This window comes from Tiliqua scincoides, chromosome 5 (assembly GCF_035046505.1).
Source record: "Tiliqua scincoides isolate rTilSci1 chromosome 5, rTilSci1.hap2, whole genome shotgun sequence".
NCBI lineage: Eukaryota > Metazoa > Chordata > Lepidosauria > Squamata > Scincidae > Tiliqua > Tiliqua scincoides.
In genome coordinates, this window is record NC_089825.1 from 118,993,693 (window position 1) to 119,014,453 (window position 20,761).

Genomic DNA, 20,761 nt, shown 5'->3' on the forward strand with positions numbered 1-20,761 from the left:
ACACAGCTAACTTCTTTTGCCGTTGCACTTTCACACACCTATAAGCTTGTTTGAGTGTAGGTGACTCAGCTGAACACACCCAAACACAATTCCTGATGCAATTGTCCACACTAGCACATGTTCTTGTGCATGCTTGAATAGTTGAAACTGCACTAATTACACAGGCAAGTGTCAACACTTCTTGCACATTAACAAATGTACCGCTTACTTACTTAGATGTGCACATTCATGTGTAACAGTTATCTCACACATTGGCTCGCGCACACGTACATTCAGTCCCGACAACTGTGTGTTTCCGCACTCATGCTGTTGTATAGGCACAAATGAACACATTTACACAGTTCTTCAGAAGGTAATACATGCCTTTGCACACTTAAACGTTAACCAAGTTGGTTGTGCCACTACTTCGGTTTACACAAGCAAAGTTGCACACTCAGTGCCAAGTCACAGACATCCTCACTGATGCAAACCCAGGCCTTGTGCTTTCATTCAAACACAGCCAACATTCTGGGGCTGAACTCATGTTTATATGTACAGATTTGCCCATAAACATTCACGCATGTATAAATGGGAGAAAGCAGTGTCCAATCTACTTAATGAACCGTACATGTAATGAAACACACGCACGCACATGCATTCGCTGGCCCCTCTTCAAAGCACAAGGATTCAGGTCTGCAAAGAGAAGCAGAAGACAAAGGACAAATGAGCAGAAGATGGAGAAGGAATGTTACATTTCAAGGTTGGTTTGCACACACAAAACATTCCTAATACTGCAAACCACAGAAGATTATCAAGCTTAGTCTCTCCCTGCTTGCACAATGCTCCAATTCGTTCCCCCTTTTCCTTATTTCAGGGAAAAAAACACAGTTTGTGTTTACTTTGCCTTCTTCAGATGTAAAACAAACCAAAGTGGGACAGAACCCACTTCAAATGATGGTTTCCATCCCAGTTTTGCACTCTGCTGTCTGTCCTGTGGCAGTAAGCAGGAAGGTCATTCTGGCCTCTGGCTGGTTAGAGAACACTGGGTGGTTGTACGCCTCTCCCCTCTGTGTCAGGCAAAGACCAAGCTGCCCCAGCCATCAACTTGCTTCCCTACTTCTTTTCATAAGGAACTCTGCTCCAAAGGCCAGTTGCCCTGGGGTTGCAGAGGCAAGAAGGAGGTTAGCCCAGCCAATGTCCCTGGCTACTAGTTTGCCACCTTTATCCAAGCAAGAACCCCATACTGCTAATTAACCCCTGCTTATTGGGTAAGAGGCACTTTTTCAAGTGGGTGCTCCTTTTTTTAGCAGGGGGAGAGTAACTGGCCCACCTCACCCCAGCACTGTCTGTTTTAGTGGCTATCTGCTGGTATTCATTTGCATCTTTTTAGATTGTGAGCCCTTTTGGGACAGGGAGCCATTTAGTTATTTGATTTTTCTCTGTAAACCACTTTGTGAACTTTTAGTTGAAAAGTGGTATATAAATACTGTTAATAATAATAATACTGGGGAAATCAGTTGGATGTAAATGCCTGTCAATAACTCAATTCTTTGTTCTGGCTTCGTCAAACTGTTCTTCCTCCTCTAATTTTCCCCCCCACATTTTTGTACCATTCTTCCTCCAAGGAGTTCAGGCTGGTGTACATGGTTCCTTCCCTCCTTTTGACCTCACAACAATCCTGTGAGGCAGTGGTTATTACACATTTAGCACCGGGACCCACTTTTTAGAATAAGAATTTGTCAGGACCGACTGGAAGTGATGTCATGACCGGAAGTGACATAATCAAGCACGAATGTTTTTAACAATCCTAGGCTGCAATCCTACCCACACTTACCCAGGAGTAAGTCCCATTGACTATCATAGTTAAAGGAATATACATAGCAGCTTGTTAAGAGTACAAGACTGTAACATTTCCCCAAACGCAGTCACATAATGTAGTGGTATCAAGTCTAATTAATTAAAAACAAAATATTGAAATGAAAGGGGGCCCATCTGAAATTGGCTCATGACCCACCTAGTGGGTCCCGACCCGCAGTTTGATAAACACTGCTGTGAGGTAGGTGACACTGAGAGAGAGAGAGAGAGAGAGAGAGAGAGAGAATGACTGGCCCAAGGTCACCCAGGAAGCTTCACGGCTGAGCAGGGATTTGTACCTGGCTCTTTCAGGTTTAAGTCCAGCTCCCAAACCACTGCTCCATCCAGCTGTCTACCTTTCCCTTTGCACCTGTAGTCATTTCCTTTATAAGCCTGTGAACACAGCCTGCATCTTCTTTTCATAAGAACAGCCCCACTGGATCAGGCCATAGGTCCATCTAGTCCAGCTTCCTGTAACTCACAGCGGCCCACCAAATGCCCCAGGGATAAGCAGATAACAAGAGACCTGCATCCTGGCGCCCTCCCTTGCATTGGCATTCTGACATAGCCCATTTCTAAAATCAGGAGGTTGCACATACACAATATGACTTGTAACCCATAATGGACTTTTCCTCCAGAAACATGTCCAATCCCCTTTTAAAGACATCCAGGCCAGATGCAGTCAGCACATCCTGCAACAAGGAGTTCCACAGACTGAGCACACGCTGAGTAAAGAAATATTTTCTTTTGTCTGTCCTAACCCTCCCAACACTCAATTTTAGTGGATGTCCCCTGGTTCTGGTGTTATGTGAGAGTGTAAAGAGCATCTCTCTATCCACTCTCTCCTTCCCGTGCATAATTTTGTATGTCTCAATCATGTCCCCCCTCAGGCTTTTCTAGGCTGAAAAGGCTCACCCTTTTCTAGGCTGAAGAGGCCCAAACGCCGTAGCCTTTCCTCATAAGGAAGGTGCCCCAGTCCAGTAATCATCTTAGTCGCTCTCTTTTGCACCTTTTCCACTTCCACTATGTCTTTTTTGAGATGCAGTGACCAGAACTGGACACAATACTCCAGGTGTGCCCATTCTGCCAGTCTGGAGAGATCCTTCTGGAGCTCCTCACAATCACTTCTGGTCTTTACCACTCGGAAAAGTTTGGTGTCGTCTGCAAACTTAGCCACTTCACTGCTCAACCCTGTCTCCAGGTCATTTATGAAGAGGTTGAAAAGCACCGGTCCCAGGTCAGATCCTTGGGGCACACCGCTTTTCACTTCTCTCCATTATGAAAATTGCCCATTGACACCCACTCTCTGCTTCCTGGCCTCCAACCAGGTCTCAACCCAGGAGAGGACCTGCCCTCTAATTCCCTGACTGTGGAGTTTTTTCAGTAGCCTTTGGTGAGGGACCGTGTCGAACGCCTTCTGAAAGTCCAGATATATAATGTCCACGGGTTTTCCCACATCCACATGCCTGTTGACCTTTTCAAAGAATTATAAAAGGTTTGTGAGGCAAGACTTACCCTTACAGAAGCCATGCTGATTCTCCCTCAGCAAGGCCTGTTCACCTATGTGTTTTGAGATTCTATCTTTGATGAGGCATTCCACCATCTTATGCATTTATGCACAATGTCCACCACTCGCAGCATTGCACAGCAAATTTGAGTTGCTGTGAGCCACTTTGGAAACAGGATGAACCCCTACTTGGTTCTGAGCTACAACTACCTCTGTTTGATCCCCAGAAGGTTTGTAACATTGTTACCACACAGAGGGAGGAGCAGCAGCTCTCTCAAGAGCCAAAAATATCTCTCAAAAGCTTTTCATACACCTGTTTGGGCATCTTCTCAGCATTACACCAAGGGCCAAACAAATATGTTCTGGTGTGTCTGCCTTTTCTTGTGTAAACAGCATGATGGGGAGGGAGCACAATCAAAATCAGAACAGGGTAGGGAGAGGCTTTAACTTATTCCATTCTGTGTTCCTGATCCAGATTGTGCACCCTTCTATTGACACAAGAAAATAAGCTCCTGTTGGCTCAAAGAAAGGGTTTTTCTTGTGTAAGCAGCATGCACGGGAGGGACGCAATCCAGATCAGGACTGCAGCAGAGAAGGGTAGAGTTCAATCTTCCGTATCCCCAACACAATCCTGATCCAGCTTGCACCTCCTCAAGCACTACACACACACACACACACACACACACACACACACACACAAGTACACCAGTATTTCTGGTACAGTTAACGTCATATATGCTTTGCCCCTAACGGAAAACGTTATGTCAAATTTTATTTTCTCAGTCTAATTTCAGGACCTGAAATTATTCAGACTGGTACAAACACCCTTTGCTTAGAAGCTCTGCTAGTTTGGGTGGCATAACTCAAAACGCTATGTTTGTTTTTCTTTGAACAAACAGAAGATTTGTTCAAGTTGCTTGGAGCTCCTGCCTCGGAGGAGGATTTTTTTTTTTTTTACAGGCACCAAACTGATTCCACTTCTAAGCAGTATTACTTTTGGCTCTTCCCAGTTTCTCTCTCTTTAATCCTAGCCAGCAGCTTCCCCATTTGTATCTCAGCTCTGCAGGCACCAGGCATCAAACTGCACCCTCCGCTCTTCAATCTCACCCTTATCTCTCCCCCTCTCCCGGTTCTTATCCTGTACTGTCTACACAGACTGGCAGGAGGTCTCAAGAGTTCCAAACAGGAGTTATTCCCAGCCCTTCCTGGAGATGCCCAGGGCTGAACAAGGAACCTACTGAACACAAAGCATCCGCTCTACTACTAAGTTACAGTGAAGAAGGCTAATTTCACACTCGGGATAATTAAAAAAGGGATTAAGAATAAAACAGTCAATATTATGATGCCATTGTACAAATCAATGATAAGGTCACACCTGGAGTATTGTGTACAGTTCTAATCTGTGCATCTCAAAAAGGACACAGTGGAATTAGAAAAGGTGCAGAACAGAGCAACCAAAAGGATTACTGGGCTAGGGCATCACCCTTATGAGGAAAGGCTATAGCGTTTGGGGCTGTTCAATCTAGAAAAAAGTTGCCTGGGGGGGGACATGATTGAAACATACAAAATTATGCAGGGAATGGATAGACAGAGGGATGTTCTTTTCCTTCTCACACAACACTAGAACCAGGGGACATCCACTCAAATTGAGTTTCAGGAGAGTTGGAATAGACCAAAGAAAATATTTCTTGACCCAGCGTGCAGTTAGTCTGCAGAACTCCTTGCCAAAGGATGTGGTAATGGCACCTGACCTAGATGCCTTTAAAAGGAGATTGGAGAGATTTCTAGAAGAAAAGTCCATCACAGGTTACAAGTTGTTATGGGTATGTACAACCTCCTGGTTTTAGAAGACTTCCTCAGAATTCCAGATGCAAGGGAACGGCAACAGAATGCAGGTATCTTGTTGTCTTATGTGCTGGCATCTGGTGGGCCACTGTGAGGAACAAGAAGTTGGACTAGATGGGCTTTTGGCCTGATCCAGTGCAGCTCTTCTTATTTTCTTACAGTCCCATAAACCACATTTCCAGTATCCTCAAACTATTCTGTTGGTTGGTGAGAAATGTTGCTTATTTATCATATTACGTCTCATTCAGTTATCAGCTGCAGTACTGCTGAGCTAGAGAACATTCCTCCCCCCCCCTCCAGTCATCATCTTTGTGTCTATTCATACAACCTCCTGAATTTGCCTGCATGTCCCTGTAAAAGACTGGGGAGAAAGGGTGCTTTGCCAACTTCAGTGGGAGAGTGCAAAGCAATGCCAACCGTCAGACCTAGTTCTGAGTTAATAGTGATCATTTGTTTCCTGCCCTCTCCATTTTCCAGGGCCAATGCCAAACACTCATAATTGCCTACAATGAGGATCTGATGTCAGCCTAAACTTACAGAATAAGCATGGTCGAGGTCAGATATGAAAGGAAGGGATAGGTGCCAGCGCAGGGGGGGAGGGTTGGGTTCAGAAAGCGGGCAGTGCTGGCACAGGACAGCCTATACTTGCCTATCAGGCAGTGCCAGCCTCCTCTCCGTAAATGCTCTGAAGTCTATTTATCCAATGTGATGACCTACCAACTAAGAAAGCATTTATATCTGCAAAGAAGGAAAGGTTCTTGAGAACACATTTAAGGATCAACTGTGAGGCAAGACTGTGTTTGCACATGCTTTTCTCTTGCAACAGGTCTTCCACATGAATTAAGCCCCAGGGAACAATTATTTACCTTTCCGATAAATAAGGTTGCCCGGTGTATCCACCAATCAGAATTCTGCGAAATGACAAAATGAGCCACTTTTTCCTCCAGAATCAGACAATGGTTCTGAGGCCAAAACAAATATTCTCATTATACTGTCAGACTGTTGATCCATCCAACTCAGGCTTGTCTACGCCAACTAGAAGCTGCTCTCCCAAGTTTTGGAAAAGCAACTTTCCCATCTCCATCTGAGATCAAATTTGTATGTGAATGGGCTTTATAAAATAAAGACAGCTTGGACCTGCATAGAGGTCCACTTTATTTCAATTTTTCTTATCTTTAACATTTTTTTTTCCTTTCACATGTTCTATGGCCGAGTCCTGGCACTCAAAAAGGGGCAAGCAACAGAGCTCAGGGACAGAGCACATGCCCTGCCAAGGTCCCAGGTATGATCTCCAGTTAAAGATTTGCTGTTAAAAAGCCTGGGAAAGATTTTTTTCATTGCTGGCCTGAAACTTAGAAGAGCCTCTGTCAGCCTGCTATATTGAGCTATGTGGAGCAATGGTGAGATGGTCCCATTCACACATGCACATCCTTGTACTTACATGAGACAGAAGTTTCTCACGTGCTTGTTCAAGCACATCAAAGGCAATTCAAGCTTCTGTGCATTCACTTTGTATCTTCTCTGCACACTGGCTTCCAACATTCATATGTTCACTCCCATCTCTGTGGTCCAGCTATCCCTGGAGGTGGAGTGAGTGTCTGACTCTGATATCCATTCAGATATCACTCCAAACCACAGTTAGTCCAAATCATGGTTTGAAAACCCACTCGAAATTAGTTCCTGATTCTGATTTGCTAGTCAGTTCCAAACCCTAGTTTGTGGGTTCAGGCATCACACTGAACTGTTAGTTCCATTTCCTAACAATGATTTGTTGGGATATCTGGTCTCAGCATTTAATCAAATCTAGCAAACACATATCTCCCTCTGTTCTCAGCTTCTGTAAGACTCTATTCTTCTTCCTTGACCATACAAATTCAACAATACGATCTTGTTACAATTTCAATGGTTTACTTGCGGCTCCTTCTCCCTCATTATTTCTGTTGTTTCTTCCATTTTCTTGACTGTAAGCCTGTTGGGGCAGGGGCTTGTCCTTTCATTCTTTGTATAAGACTATGTAAGCGGATGATGCAATACAAATAATCATAATAAAATGACAGTTAAATTAATCAAATCCCCAATCTAAGGGTGCGTTATAACAAATAATTCAGGGCGCAATCCTAACCCCTTATGTCAGTGCTTTCCAGTGCTGGCATAGCGGTGCCAATGGGACATGTGCTGCATCCTGCAGTTGGGTGTCACTCACAGAGGCCTCCTCAAAGTATGGGAATGTTTGTTCCCTGACCTCAGAGCTGCATTGCCCTTATGTCAGTGCTGGAAAGCACTGACATAAGGGGTTAGGATTGCGCCCTTAATTGCTATTTAGAAGAGTATATTTCTGTATGTCTTCCACTATAATCTGAAAACCACAATCTACATGCAGTTGTGCTTTTATAGAATCCTGTAACAATCCAGTTGATAATATCTTGGGAACAAAAAGAAGTCATTCATTCACAAAAAATACGAATATGGAATTGGGTAAAAACCGTAATCTCTCGATGTGGGGGTTGTTTAATCTCATAGCACCCATCAACTGATGGTTTGCTAACATTTAAAATATATATATACATTGTTGAGACCTGGGAGATGAGACAATGCTAGATTTATCTTGTTTAGGATGTAGAGTACTATTAAAGCCAGTGTGGTATAGTGGTTTGCATACCAGACTACAACTGGGGAGATCTGGATTCCAGTCCCTACCCAGCTATTGGGCAAATTTGGACTGGTTACCAACTCTCAAGCCAAACTACTTCACAGGATTGCTGGGAGAGAGGGAATGGGGAGTAGGGACACACATACACACACAGTGCACCACCCTGAGCTCCTTGGTCAAAGTTCCTTCAAACAATTGCTGCAGTTTACAACAAAAAGGAAGGCAAGCGTTATGTGACCAACGGCAAAAACCTAACCAACTTTCCAGTACTGGCACACCTGTACCAGTGGGGCATATGCTGCATCCTGCAGTTGGGGGTCAGTCACAGAGGCCTCCTCAAGGTAAGGCAATATTTATTCCCTGACCTCAGAGTTGCATTGCCCTTACTCAGTGCTGGAAAGTTGGTTAGGATTGCACCCCAAACCACATTATGTGGATGATCAGTGGAAGATCCCAGACTGAGGGCCAAATCCTATCCAGCTTTCCAGCCCTGGTGTACCCATGCCAATGGGATGTGCGCTGCATCCTGTGGTGGGAGGGCAGTTATGGATGCCTCTACAAGGTAAGAGAACATTTGTTCTCTTGCCTCGGGGCTGCATTGCAGCTGCACCAGCACTGGAAAGTTGGATAGGATTGGGCTCTCAGTGCCTGGTAATTCTAGAAAAATTACTGTCAAACCCTGGAGAGCTGCAGCCAGTCTGTGCTGGCAATGGTGATCTAGACTGATAAATGGCCTGACTCAGCATAAGACCCTTCCCTATGTTCACATTTGCTTTTGATAGTCGTGGAATGTGTGTACACATAACCTCTTAATCTTCACCCCAAATAAAACAATGGTATTTGCCCATATTCTTTGTAAGTTTCTTGGGAGCAGGGACCTGTCTACATTTCCTACGTCTGAAGGAGCAGCATAAATAATAAAGGAAAAGATCCTCAGGGATGCTTGTGTGCTATGACGCCATTTCACATGATAGATTATGCAACATTAACTAGTACTGTCCCTTCGAAGTGCCAAACTACACACAATGTTTCGACCATGTCCCTGCCTTTTCTTTCCCAAGACGCAACTATCAAGGCTTCAAACTAAGGAAGAAAACCAGCATGTGTGGGGAAGTAAAGGGGGCAGTTCTTAACTGCTTCCCCTTGTGCCATTTTCCCCCCTAAGAATGATACATGCCCCCAAGCTACCTCACCCCACAACGGAGAAGATACATGCACACAGAGCTCAAGTTCTCCATTTTACTTTGCAGCCTCCGATGGCAGCATTTGGTTTTCAGAAATAAAGTCAGGAACCTACATAGGACCGAGCATGACGTGTTGTTTGGCCCCCCAAGGTGCAAGCAAGGATCTTGAGGCAGAAATCTGCAGTGTGGATCCATGTTCGAAAAACTGGGTGTGGCTTTGTGACTCTGTGTGCTGTGCTGCAATCTGAAAAAGAGGAACTACAGAAGTCTCACTCAAGTGCTGTTGTTCTTCTGTTGGCCAATAAGCTCTTATGCAAACAGCCTTCCAGGCTCCTGGATCAAAAACTTGCTAATCCATGGTTGGTTGCTATGGGACCCAATCCTATCCAACTTTCCAGTACTGATGCAGCCGTGCCAATGGGGTATGTGCTGCATCCTACAGTGAGAGAGGCCATCATGGAAGCCTCCTCAAGGTAGGAGAGGCAAGCGGTGGGCCTCATAGGCTTCATTTTGCCTGGCCCACATTTGGTCCCTGTTGCGTATATGCAACGTTGGGCAAAAATGGCTTAAAGTACCCCTTTTTTTTGAAGGTGATTTTTGAAGATTTTACTGCCATCTCCTCTCATTCTGTGATGAGGCACACAATGTTTGCTTCTCAATTAAAAAGTATTTAGTCGCCAGAGAAATCTATCCAGGAGAAATTCCCTGTACTTGCCATTCTATTATGGTACTTTAGCACAGGGGTCTCCAAACCCCGGCCCGGGGGCCAGATGCAGCCCGCAGTGAGCCTCTATCTGGCCCGTGGCCAGCTTCTTGTCCCCTGAAAGCCTCTGGCCCACTCGACTGAACATGACCAGAGCTATGTTCTGATTGCATCTGAAGGATGTTCTGAGGGCTGGAGAGGCTAAGTGAATGAGCCCACTCATTCATTTATTCATTCAACTAAGTTCCATCTCTAATTTATTTATTTAAATTTTATATTTAAAATTTTTTCCGGCCCTCAGCAATGCGCCAGATATTTCATGCAGCCCTCTGGCCAAAAAGTTTGGAGACCCCTGCTTTATCATCTGAACAGCAATGTACTCACTTGACTATTGTCTTCGCTGTCAAACCACTCTCAGGAGGACAAGCTATCAAAATGTTCTGGAAAAAGGGCTCCTTTGCTTACGAACAACAGTTCAGGACCGTTTCATCCAACGTCCTCCTGATGGGAGAGCAAAAATGTGAACATAAGATGTTATAAACAAAGCTTGGTCAAGACTTGGAGACTACTTCATAGATAAGGCCAATGAGGAATGAGCCAGGAACAAGCAGCAAGTTGTATATCTCTTCTTCCTCTTTCCTTCTCACTGCACATATCTGGTGGAATGGGAGCAGTGGTGTAGCTAGCTACCCTGGAGCCTGGGGCAAACCTCAAAATGACGCCCCCTGAAGTCACACCCAGAAGAGATGTCACACCCCACATTTAAAAAAAAAAATAGAGTGGTGGAAAGGCCGCTGATTGAGCCCCTGTCGCCTCCAGCCCTATGGGATTAAACATCCAAAGTGGGAAACAGTAGCTTGTGCTCACAGGGTTGCAAACCAAGATATCAAACCAGGGTTTGATATTCTGGTTTGTGGGGATAGCTTAAACCACAGTTATCCCATTTGGATGTGACAGGAAATGCAGTAAAGCAGGATGTCTCTCATTCTGCTGAAAACATGGGTGAAAGGGGAAGGGGAGGAGGGCATGCTTGAGCTTGTCACACCTTCCCGGCACATCCACAAACCTTATAGGTGAAATGACTCATACATTTACATTCTCCACTATCACAAAAATCTCACAAGTCTGTTGTTCAAGTTATACAGCAGTTTGTTACGTAGGTCTTTAAAAAGGTGCAATTACTATCTTTCGACCCGCTGGTAATAAACTGCACCACTCCACCTGTTTCCCTGAGGCAACCTTGCAACACAATGGGAAAATTCAGTAACTCCCACTCCAAATTCCTAAATTCAAGAATCCTAGATTTCTATCAAGCAGTTTCCCAAGCCAGAGCGAGACTGAGCCACAGGTTATTATGCACACCAAGGTCACATTGGCAACAGGTCAACTTCACATTATAATGTGAAAGACCAATATGTGGTGAAGCGACAGCGCAGTGTAGTGGTTGGATGAGGACTGGGAAGACCCAGGTTCAAATCCCCACTCAGTCATGAACTTCACTAGTCAACCACGCCAGCCATTCTCTCCCACCTTAACCTGTCTCATGGAGTTGCAGTAAGAATTACCTGCCTTCCTAGAAGAATGTTTGGAGGATCCATGCTCGGGGTGTTACAGGAGCCATTTCATTCCTCGTGGCACATGCTAATTTGCTGTGGCACAACAGCGCTTCTCTCCGTGCTAGTGTGCCCCAGCAGTTTGGAAAAGATCACATTAAACCTTCCAGAGCTTGCAACTGTTTCCTGCTCTTACTCCACCCCTATCTGGATTAATGGGTTCGCTGCTCCCTCAACCAGATTTAAAACACTTGGTCCCACCCCCTACTCCCCCAGCATCATGTTACAGTGTGACCTACAAGCGTAGCACACAAGCCGCTGTCACTTTAGGGGCACTTGAGCTTCTTCTTAAAAAGGAGCTGCAGAACAAGGCAGTTAAACCCAAAACGAATCACAGGCCTGCCAGCTACCCCTCCTATTCCTATTCAGAAAGCGGCCGTGTGATTTTAGAAAGTATCTGTCTCCTGCTTTTAAATCCAGTTTCTCAACTGAGCTTTTGTTCTGCTCAGGTTCGTCTCTTAAAACACAGTCATTGGCCATTGAGGCTACAATCCAGTGCCCATAAGTAGGTCCCACTGAAATCCTTGGTGCTTATTTCTGAGAATGAATACACCGGATTGGTCTGCAAGTTGCCCAAGAACTGAGCTTGCCAAAACCAAGCTCAGCACATTGCACCATAAATTAACTCCCCTACAAATTACAAGCTTCACCTACTGTACAGGGTCCTTGCAAGGATGAAATGCCTTTACTTATATTACAAAATTAGACGATACATACTGGCTCAATAACCCCTGGGGGCTGGGGATAAGAATAGGCCCTCAGTTTGGCTGTACTTGTCGTAAGAGGCGACTAAATAGCCACCGGGTAGATGGGACTCATTAGCCTGGGAAGGCAGCTCATTTTAGAGAAGGGAAACTCTGATCCCAAACCTCCACTGCCTTGTGGCTACATCCAGTTATGGAAAAGGCTTCAGGAGTCAACCTCGAGGCAAAATCCGGAGCCGGAGTCCCTGAGGCAGTTCAACACAGTCACGTTCTGGCAACTCCTGCGACGCCGCTGGAACCAACCATATTGGCTTCTGCCTTTCCATTGGACCATTTCAGCGATGTGGAGAGGGGGGATTTGCTGCATGGGTAACAGCCTATCCTCCATATCTACTTTACCCAGGCTTCGCGCACTGGAGAGGACAATCTGTTCCAGAATCACTTTTCAGAGCGCGATACCATAGTCTTCTGAGACTGAAGGATGCCAACAAGAAGACTGGCTCAATTCACCTGCCAAACCACAGTTAAGGAAGCTGGATTGTGTGGTGTAACGTTTGAATTGACATGTTTGCAACTGGTCAGCAAACCAGAACAAAGAAACAACAGTGTGAAATGTGTTTGCACAGATCATGGTTAGTACTAACTATTGTTTAATATGAGGCCAACAAACCACAGTTGATGCAATTGCTCCTTCTTCAAAAGCCGCTGCACCATGGACATGAACTCAAGAAACTGAGGACAGGAAGTGGAAGCAGGTAAGCAAATGGTTAAACCATGGCTTTCCTGTTACAATGCCAGAGATGGGCAACTGGACTGCCAAACACGCATTTTCCTGGATTCATGCAGTCTCAAGTTACACGTGTTTTGAAACCGGAAGTGACTCGGGACTCAGAAGCTTTTCTCAGGAACAAGTTGAGACTTGCAAACTTGGGCTCATAAGGAATTAATAGGCACTTTCTGCATTCCCCAGAGGTGACTTCATGCCAGCGAAAGAGCCAGAGCAGGTCTAAGGAAACCCACTGGCAACCAGGCAGCCTACAAAGCTGTAACTACAAACGTTTTTTACTTACTTCTCCTGGGCTATCTAGTCACCAAATGGCCCACACATACAGTACGTGCTCTGTTGGCAATGCTGCACCCTCTGGGCCATTGTAGGATGGGATGGGCTCTAAGTCAAACTTTCCTGGGAGAAAACCCCACTGAACTTAAATGGACTTACATCGGATTCAGTGGTGTTCTGGGGGAGGAAATGGTAAGTTTTGCAGGCGCCTCAACACAATGTGTAAGCTGCCCCCCGCCTCTAAAGTCATTCCAGGTGGTGAGAGCAATGTGGAAGGGCACCTCCACTTTGCTGTCACTGGCCAGAAAGGCTCCAAAGGCTAGGAGGAGGGGCTGCTTACATGGTGCATTGAGGCACCTGCTAAACTTACCGTTTTGCCCCCCCTCTGGGAATTTCACTGTTCTGATTTGACATGCAGAGGATTCTGCTGTTGATTAACGGCCCAAACCTATCCAACTTTCCAGCACCGATGCAGCCACAATGCAGCCCCGAGATAAGGGAACAAATGTTCCCATACCTTGAGGATGCATCTGTGACTGCCTCCCCACCAAAGGATGCAAAGGATGCCCCATTGGCACAGCTGCACCAGCACTGGAAAATTCGATAGGGTTGGGCACTTACCCATCAACTGGATTGACACATAAATACTGAAATAAAGTCTGCCTCTTAGCTTTGAGCACAGGTATATCACAGAAGGGTTCACTTAAATGAGAATTTCTTCCATGCAGGCCGAGATGCCTGCCTCTTCTAAGATAGCATTCATAGTGTGTATTTTTTTATAAATACTTGAATTAAAATTATGTATTTATATACATATATACACACACATGGATATACATATATATTAAAAAATTTAAACCTTCTGAAGTTATAATACGGAGCACCTTGTTAGTGGATTAAAATGTTCTTGGTTGATCAGATAATTAAATGTTGCAGCTCTAATGAAAATCAATCATCCTTTAAAGAGCTCTTATTGCTGCTCGATCTATTATGTTGTTAGCATGCATCCGCATTTGTACGTATTAAAAACGTAACCTTTGATGTTTCAGATCGCAAGTACAATATGGGCACTGCGCTGCAGGGAATTTCTGACTGCAGAAACGTCCTCTCCATGGGAAAATGCAACATACTCCCCAGCTGTTACCACCACTCTCTAGCCCAGAGTCCTCCAGGCCAAGTTTTCTTATGCACCATGGAAACATTTTACCTACTTTCTCTTTCCTATCTTGGACACATCTGCTGCTCCTTGAGAACAGGAGTTACTATACCCTAAACTCCAGACCACCTACCATAATGCACTGGTGTCTCAATATTGACAGATTGTGCAAACCTGGTGTTTGCTCCCACTTTCACACACCATCCAATTAAACAACATTTAAATGCCTCCTATGCCACCAGGCATATTTGGGGTTGCGGTGGCTATTTTTGTACATGTGGTATCCCTTCCCTTCTCTCACACACAAATGCTCCTTCTACTCTTATATCCTGAGTGACTCCCTCTTGCTGGAAAGCTCCGTCCTCCAAACCTAGCTGCGTAGCAGCTGGCTCTCACCACCTGGTGGTGTGACAGGCCAGGCACAAAATGCCAACAGACATTTTGCATTTTCAAATTCTTGCCAGGGCAACAATATGATTCAAGGAGTCTGACAGTGCATTCCTGCTCGTTATTCAGTAGTAAGTTCCACTGTGTTCAGTGCAACTTAGTGCAAGGCCAACATCCACAGGATTGCAGCCTTAGGGTCCAATCCTAGCCAAATTTCCAGCGCTGATGCAGCCTCAATGCAGCCCTTGAGGAGGCCTCCACGACTGCCCTCCCACCACATGACGCAGTGCATGCCCCGTTGGCATCAGTGCTGGAAAGTTGGATAGGATTGGGCCCCCAGGTACCTATTCACACTTACCTGGGATTAAGCCCAAATGAACAGTCGAAATTACTTCTGAGCAAACATGCCTGAGATTGCACTGTGAGTTGATTAATCTTACCAGTGCTAGTTGATTAATCCAGCGATTCAGAGGCACGTAAGAAAAATATGATGGAAGCAAAAAAATACCTTTGGCTTCGGGATGATGCACACATGAATTATGGCAGGCATCATCTTAGAAGCATTTGTGAGTGCTCAGAGGGTCTAACACACTCTCCCCCATCCTGGCTTTCCTTTTGAGCCTTGGGAACCTCTTCCACTGCTTCTGGCCACATCTGTTTAGGGCAGCCTTGCCATCTTTTTCCCCTATGTATTTTATTCTATATAAGGCCCCTTTTGACAGCTCCATGGAAAGCGGAATTCCCCCCATAGGGGAAGCATGTCCTGGAATGGCCAGGCTGGCTTGGAAAGGGGCAGGGTCGCCTCACCGATCGAGTTTCTGCAGCCAGCTGTTGCGGGCACATGGCTGGAGCCAGAGATGTGGCGCCCCTGCGAGCCTGGAAGCCCCCACCCCACAACAGCGTGGTGCTTCCCTCTCCCCCAGAGCAGTGGCGCTGCTGACTTCCCCTTCCCGGCTGCGGAGTGCATCTGATCTTGACCCACCCTGTGGCTCCTCGGACCCCCAAGGCATCCCCCCTTCCGCAGCCCCCACGCCGCCTCCCCGTGCCAGGGGGCAGCTGCGCCCACCCCGCAGGCACAGCCCTACCTGGCCTGGCGCCCGGGCGCGCTCGATCCACCTGGAGAGCAGAGCAGAGCAGGCGAGGGCGCCCGCGGGTTTTGCAAGCGTGGCGACGTTGCATCAGCCAACCCCGGGGCGGGCGCAGCGGAGGCGTGTCGGAGCCCAGCCCCTGCCTGTCCCCGCCCACGGAGCTGGCGGGGCTTTGGGAAGAGGCGGAGATCTGGCTCTCTCGCCACCCACACTGCCCACCTCCTGGTGAAAAAGCCGGATCTAATGAGATCCTCAGAGACCCTCCTCTGGTGGCATCCTGTGGGGTTTCCCTCTCTTGCAGACAGGCTACAAGCAGGCACCGTCAGGTCCCCTAAGCAGAGCCCTGCAGGATCAGGCTCAGGGCCCATCTAGTCCAGCTTCCTGCATCTCACACTGGCGCACCAGATGCCTCCGGGAGCACACCAGACCACAAGAGACCTGCATCCTGGTGCCCTCCCTTGCACCTGGCATTCGCAGGTAGCCTACTTCGAAAACCAGGAGGTTTAAGAACCTCCTGCCGCCTCCGCGCCCAGCAGGGTGCACTCATAAAGTCCGGGGTCAAGTGCTTGGTGGTGTCCACCCAAGACTCAGATTTTCCTGGAACCTGGGGTTTATTATATGGAGCTCGAGACACCAAATCCACCAGTCAGTTGTAGCTCATGTGTACGTGTTTATAGACTGTCCATTAAGAACCACAGGGGGGCAGAAAGAAATGGCCTTACACAACAGGTGAGAAACTTGCTTGCTGCTAGACCTATTGGTCAGACCTCTCACATTGCAGCTGATGTACTGTATAATCTGTTTGGCACTGACTCCATAAATCCGGGGGCCATTTTGCAAAATTTCATATATCTTCAGCAGCAACCTTTTTCGTCAAGTTCTGGTAGGTTAGGAAAGCAGCTTTTCTATCGTGTGAGAATTTCAAGGTGCAAGCTATGAGCATGGATACCTGAGCATCCATGCCTGAGACTGCACCTTACAAATTGCAGTCTAGATAGGAAGCCTGAATCCTGATGACTGCCCAAAGACACATTGCCAGTGGTGCCTTGACTTCAGGGCTGGTCCATCCGTGTGGCAGACTGAGGTGCTTGCACGAGGTGCCCGCCTCCACCCTCCCACTCACCTTCACTGCTCCTTCTCTTCTTCCTTCCACTCCCTGGATTGGAAAAGGAGGACAGAGCAGAAGAGGAAGTGTGGAGAAGAAAAGTGCTGGGCTAGAGCATCTGCTTTGTTCCTGTCTTCCTTTTCTAATCCTGAGTGGAAGGAGCAGAGCTGGTACATCAAAAGACATGGAGACAGGAGACGTGGAACCCCTTCATCTGGAGGCACTATGAAGTCTTGGGTCAGCCATGGACAGCTCCTCCATCTTGGTGTTGCATAAGCAGCTGCCAACTGATCACTCTCTGGCTTCTTATCTGGGTGGTGATGAAAATTTGATCCAGGTGAGAAGGTGGAGGATAGCATGGAAAGAGAAAGTGCTGAGTCCCCAAGCAGATTCAACCCAAGCAATCCATAAGAATTTAAGAACAGCCCTGCTGGATCAGGGCATAGGCCCATCTAGTCCAGCTTCCTGTATCTCACAGCGGCCCACCAAATGCCCCAGGGAGCACACCAGATAACAAGAGACCTCATCCTGGTGCCCTCCCTTGCATCTGGCCTTCTGACATAGCCCACTTCTAAAATCAGGAGGTTGCACATACACATCATGGCTTGTACCCCGTAATGGATTTGTCCAATCCCCTTTTAAAGACTTCTAGGCCAGATGCCGTCACCACATCCTGCAGCAAGGAGTTCCACAGACTGACCACACACCGAGTAAATAAATATTTTCTTTTGTCTGTCCTAACCCTCCCAACACTCAATTTTACACTCAATCAACATGTGATTTACTGTGGGCTCCAGGGCCAGCTTTAAGCCAATTGGGCCAATTGCTTCCAGCTGGGCCCCATACTGAAGGGGCCCTGCACTAGGCTAATCTAGAAATCCAAAAAAGATAATTTGTTCCCAACAAGGCTGTTCACTTACATGCTGTGGCAAGGAGTTCCACAGACCAACTAGGAAAGAAATATTTTCTTTTGTCTGTCCTAACTCTCCCAACACTGAATTTTAGTGGATGTTGTCTGATTTTCCCTATCCTGCTGACTATGCCAATTTGTCCCATAGGTAGGGGTCAGGTAGCTCTGGTCTGGGGTCCCTCTGGTCAGGTAGCATCTCCCTCTGGGTCAGGGTCACTCTGTCTCCTTCTGAAGCTGCCTTTTATCCTTGGATGTCTCATAATCCAAAATGCAGCTCACCTGTGAGCTATCTTGTTAGTCCCTTGTTAAGTCCAAATTAGGCTCAGGTGAACCATCTCTTCAGTCCATGTCCATTCAAAGTCCCATCAAGGTCAAATGAAGCTCAGGTGTCCATCAGAATCTCCATTGGCCTTGATTGATTACAGCTGTGGAGCCAGCCCTGCCCTTCCCAGAGCTGTCAAACAGCTGTCAAAACATGGAATCGCTGTCAACACCACATCATCCACCTGAGGATCTTCTGATCTTCCATTACAGATGTCCCCTGGTTCTGGTGTTGTGTGAGAGGTTAAAGAGCATTACTCTAGCCACTACATCCTCTGCATAATTTTGTATGCCTCAATCATGTTCCCCCTCAGGCACCTCTTTTCTAGGCTGAAGAGGCCCAAACGCTGTAGCCGTTCCTCATAAGGAAGGTATCCAAGTCCAGTAATCATTTTAGTCGCTCTCTTTTGCACCTTTTTCATTTCCACTATGTCCCTTTTTGAGATGTGGCGACCAGAACTGGACACCTGTGACACTGGGCCTAAGTTGAGGTGCTTGCCTCTAACAAGATGAGGATAGTTCAGGATCTCTGTTTCTCTTGCACAGCCGAGATGCTGCAAAGTGCCACTTCTGTGGTTTTTACCCTGCAATTGTAGGCATGACCTTCTTGGATGAACACAGTATAATAACTGCTTTTTTAAAAAAAAAGGAAAAGGAACAATCTAGGTGCGAAATCTAATTAGAAAACTGACAAGGAAATGTCAGCCCTTGTGCGCGCCAAGCTTTCCGTAAAGGTCAGGCATCTAGCCAATGCTCATCTAAGCCATGTGCCTGAGTCAATTCTGAGGATGACCACTGCGTCCTGTAAAGGCTGACTAATAGTATCTGCTCAAGAAGCGACCACTTGATGAAGCAGCCCTTCCGGTGCTCAGGACCCCAAGCAACCCTTAAAGACTGCTTTGATCCCCGCAAACACACTGACAGTGCAATCCTATTGAAGTCTTCTGCTGCTGTGCTGGCCTAGTGGGTTGTAAACATGTCGTGAAGAACGTTTGGGACTACTCAGGAACCTACTCGAGAGCCAGCAGCACTGGTGGAAAGGCCTGTGCCAGCTTGCTGGCGCTGCATCTAGACCCCTGCTGCTATCAGTGCTGTGCTGAGAGGCATGGAGATAAGGGGAGGATGGAAGAGAGGAGGGGAGAGGGTATTTGTAGGTGGGGTAGGGCAGATCAGAGGATGGGACAGGCCCAGGAGGGGTCAGGATCTGTGGAGCAGGCCTCTACCATATCCTATCCTCCCTCCCAGGCCTGGAAGCCCTAAACAGGGCTGCTTGAATTTGAGCCAGCAGTTTAGCTGACACAGATCCGAGTCACCCCATTGGGCAGGCTGGAGTGTTATTCAGGGTAAGGGGAAAAATATCCCTTTATCCCAAGGAGACCTCCAGCCTGCTCCTAACCTGCACTGGATACACCATAAGCCATTCGGCCCAGCTGTGCCAGCGCAGGTTAGGATTGGGCTGTGAAAGTCTGTTGATCAGTGTTTTGAAGGCCAATATATCAAAACCAGGAAGGAAATCCTGCTTCAAGATCTTTCGAGATGTAGCTCTATTCTGCTGTTGTTTCTGTACGCATTTACTATTAGGAGCAGTGTTGCAAAGCATTGGTTTAGAAATAATATAACGGCAAAATTTCCAGGTTAAAATCAGAAGAGGAGATCAAGGTTTATGGAATATCCTTTACTGAGCAAACTTTGCTCACAAAGGAATTGTAAGGTTGCTCACAAAGGAAGTGTAAACAAGTGAGAGAATGGTTTTAGCACCAAATATATTTTGATCTGCACAAGAACACTGTGCACTTTGTGGTGTTAGTTGGACAACAAAGAAGTAACAACATCAGGAAAGCCCAGAACAGTAACATGAAAAACGACACGGTTTTTTTAAGGAACCGAAACAAGATGGATGGTGTTTACAAACTAAGTCTCAACAAAGGAAAATGCAGCCACGTTCTGAAGAATCTCCTTCAGGTGCTTCCATGCCAGCTGTGCAGTATTTAGTCTACAATTGGCTCCATTTGTTTTTTCAGGTTTTACAGATAAACTGAACAATGCCATCAATAGCCTGTCCTATTGCTTTTCAGTATCTTCTGTTTTGTGCTCCGATTTTTTAAAAACCTTACAGTTTGAGCTTAGTTATTCCTGAATTTTTATCTGTGGATCTGGCTTCACTTGGTCCCCTGGAGCCACTTTTGGCCCAGATTTGGCCCAACCTGAATCCTCTGGTGGTGACCCAAAGTGACCTTTTAAGGCTCCCAGAGACCTCACAATACCCTTTGGAGGTAACCACAGCTCCAGTCACCTGCAGATTCTTGTAATGAGCTGGTCCTTTTCATGTTTTCCTTTTCTTCTCTGACCGATTCTTTCCACAGTATGAAGTAGATCCCTTTCAATACTGCTGAGACACTGTTTTTCCACAATTTCCAGTCTGGGCTTTCCACTGTTTTTCCACTGTTTTCCACAATTTTTCAAGAAGTCTTTTGATAGAAACAAAAGACACTGCAGTTAAGGCACCCCTTAAATCCTCCAAAGGTGTGTTTAAAAGCTGGATATAATGAATGCCTCAAGTGTCTTTTGTTTCTATGATTTTTTATTGCACTCTGAGCATGTACAAAGTGCGTTTTGGCCTTCTGTATTTAGTGACCATAACCAACAGCTCCCATACAGCCCAAGCCTATGTATGACTACTCAGAAGTAAGTCCCA

The 20,761-nt window shown here is 46.4% G+C and overlaps 1 long non-coding RNA gene across 1 annotated transcript; it reads right to left on the reverse strand.

The window, feature by feature from the left end:
- Window positions 1–2: 2 nt before the first annotated feature.
- Window positions 3–15,809, reverse strand: LOC136651025 (uncharacterized). The gene is made up of 3 exons (XR_010794488.1): window positions 15,728–15,809; window positions 10,107–10,223; window positions 3–672 (listed from the first exon to the last, which is right to left on the reverse strand). It is a non-coding gene; the product is annotated as an uncharacterized lncRNA (long non-coding RNA).
- Between the last annotated feature and the right edge of the window lie 4,952 nt (window positions 15,810–20,761).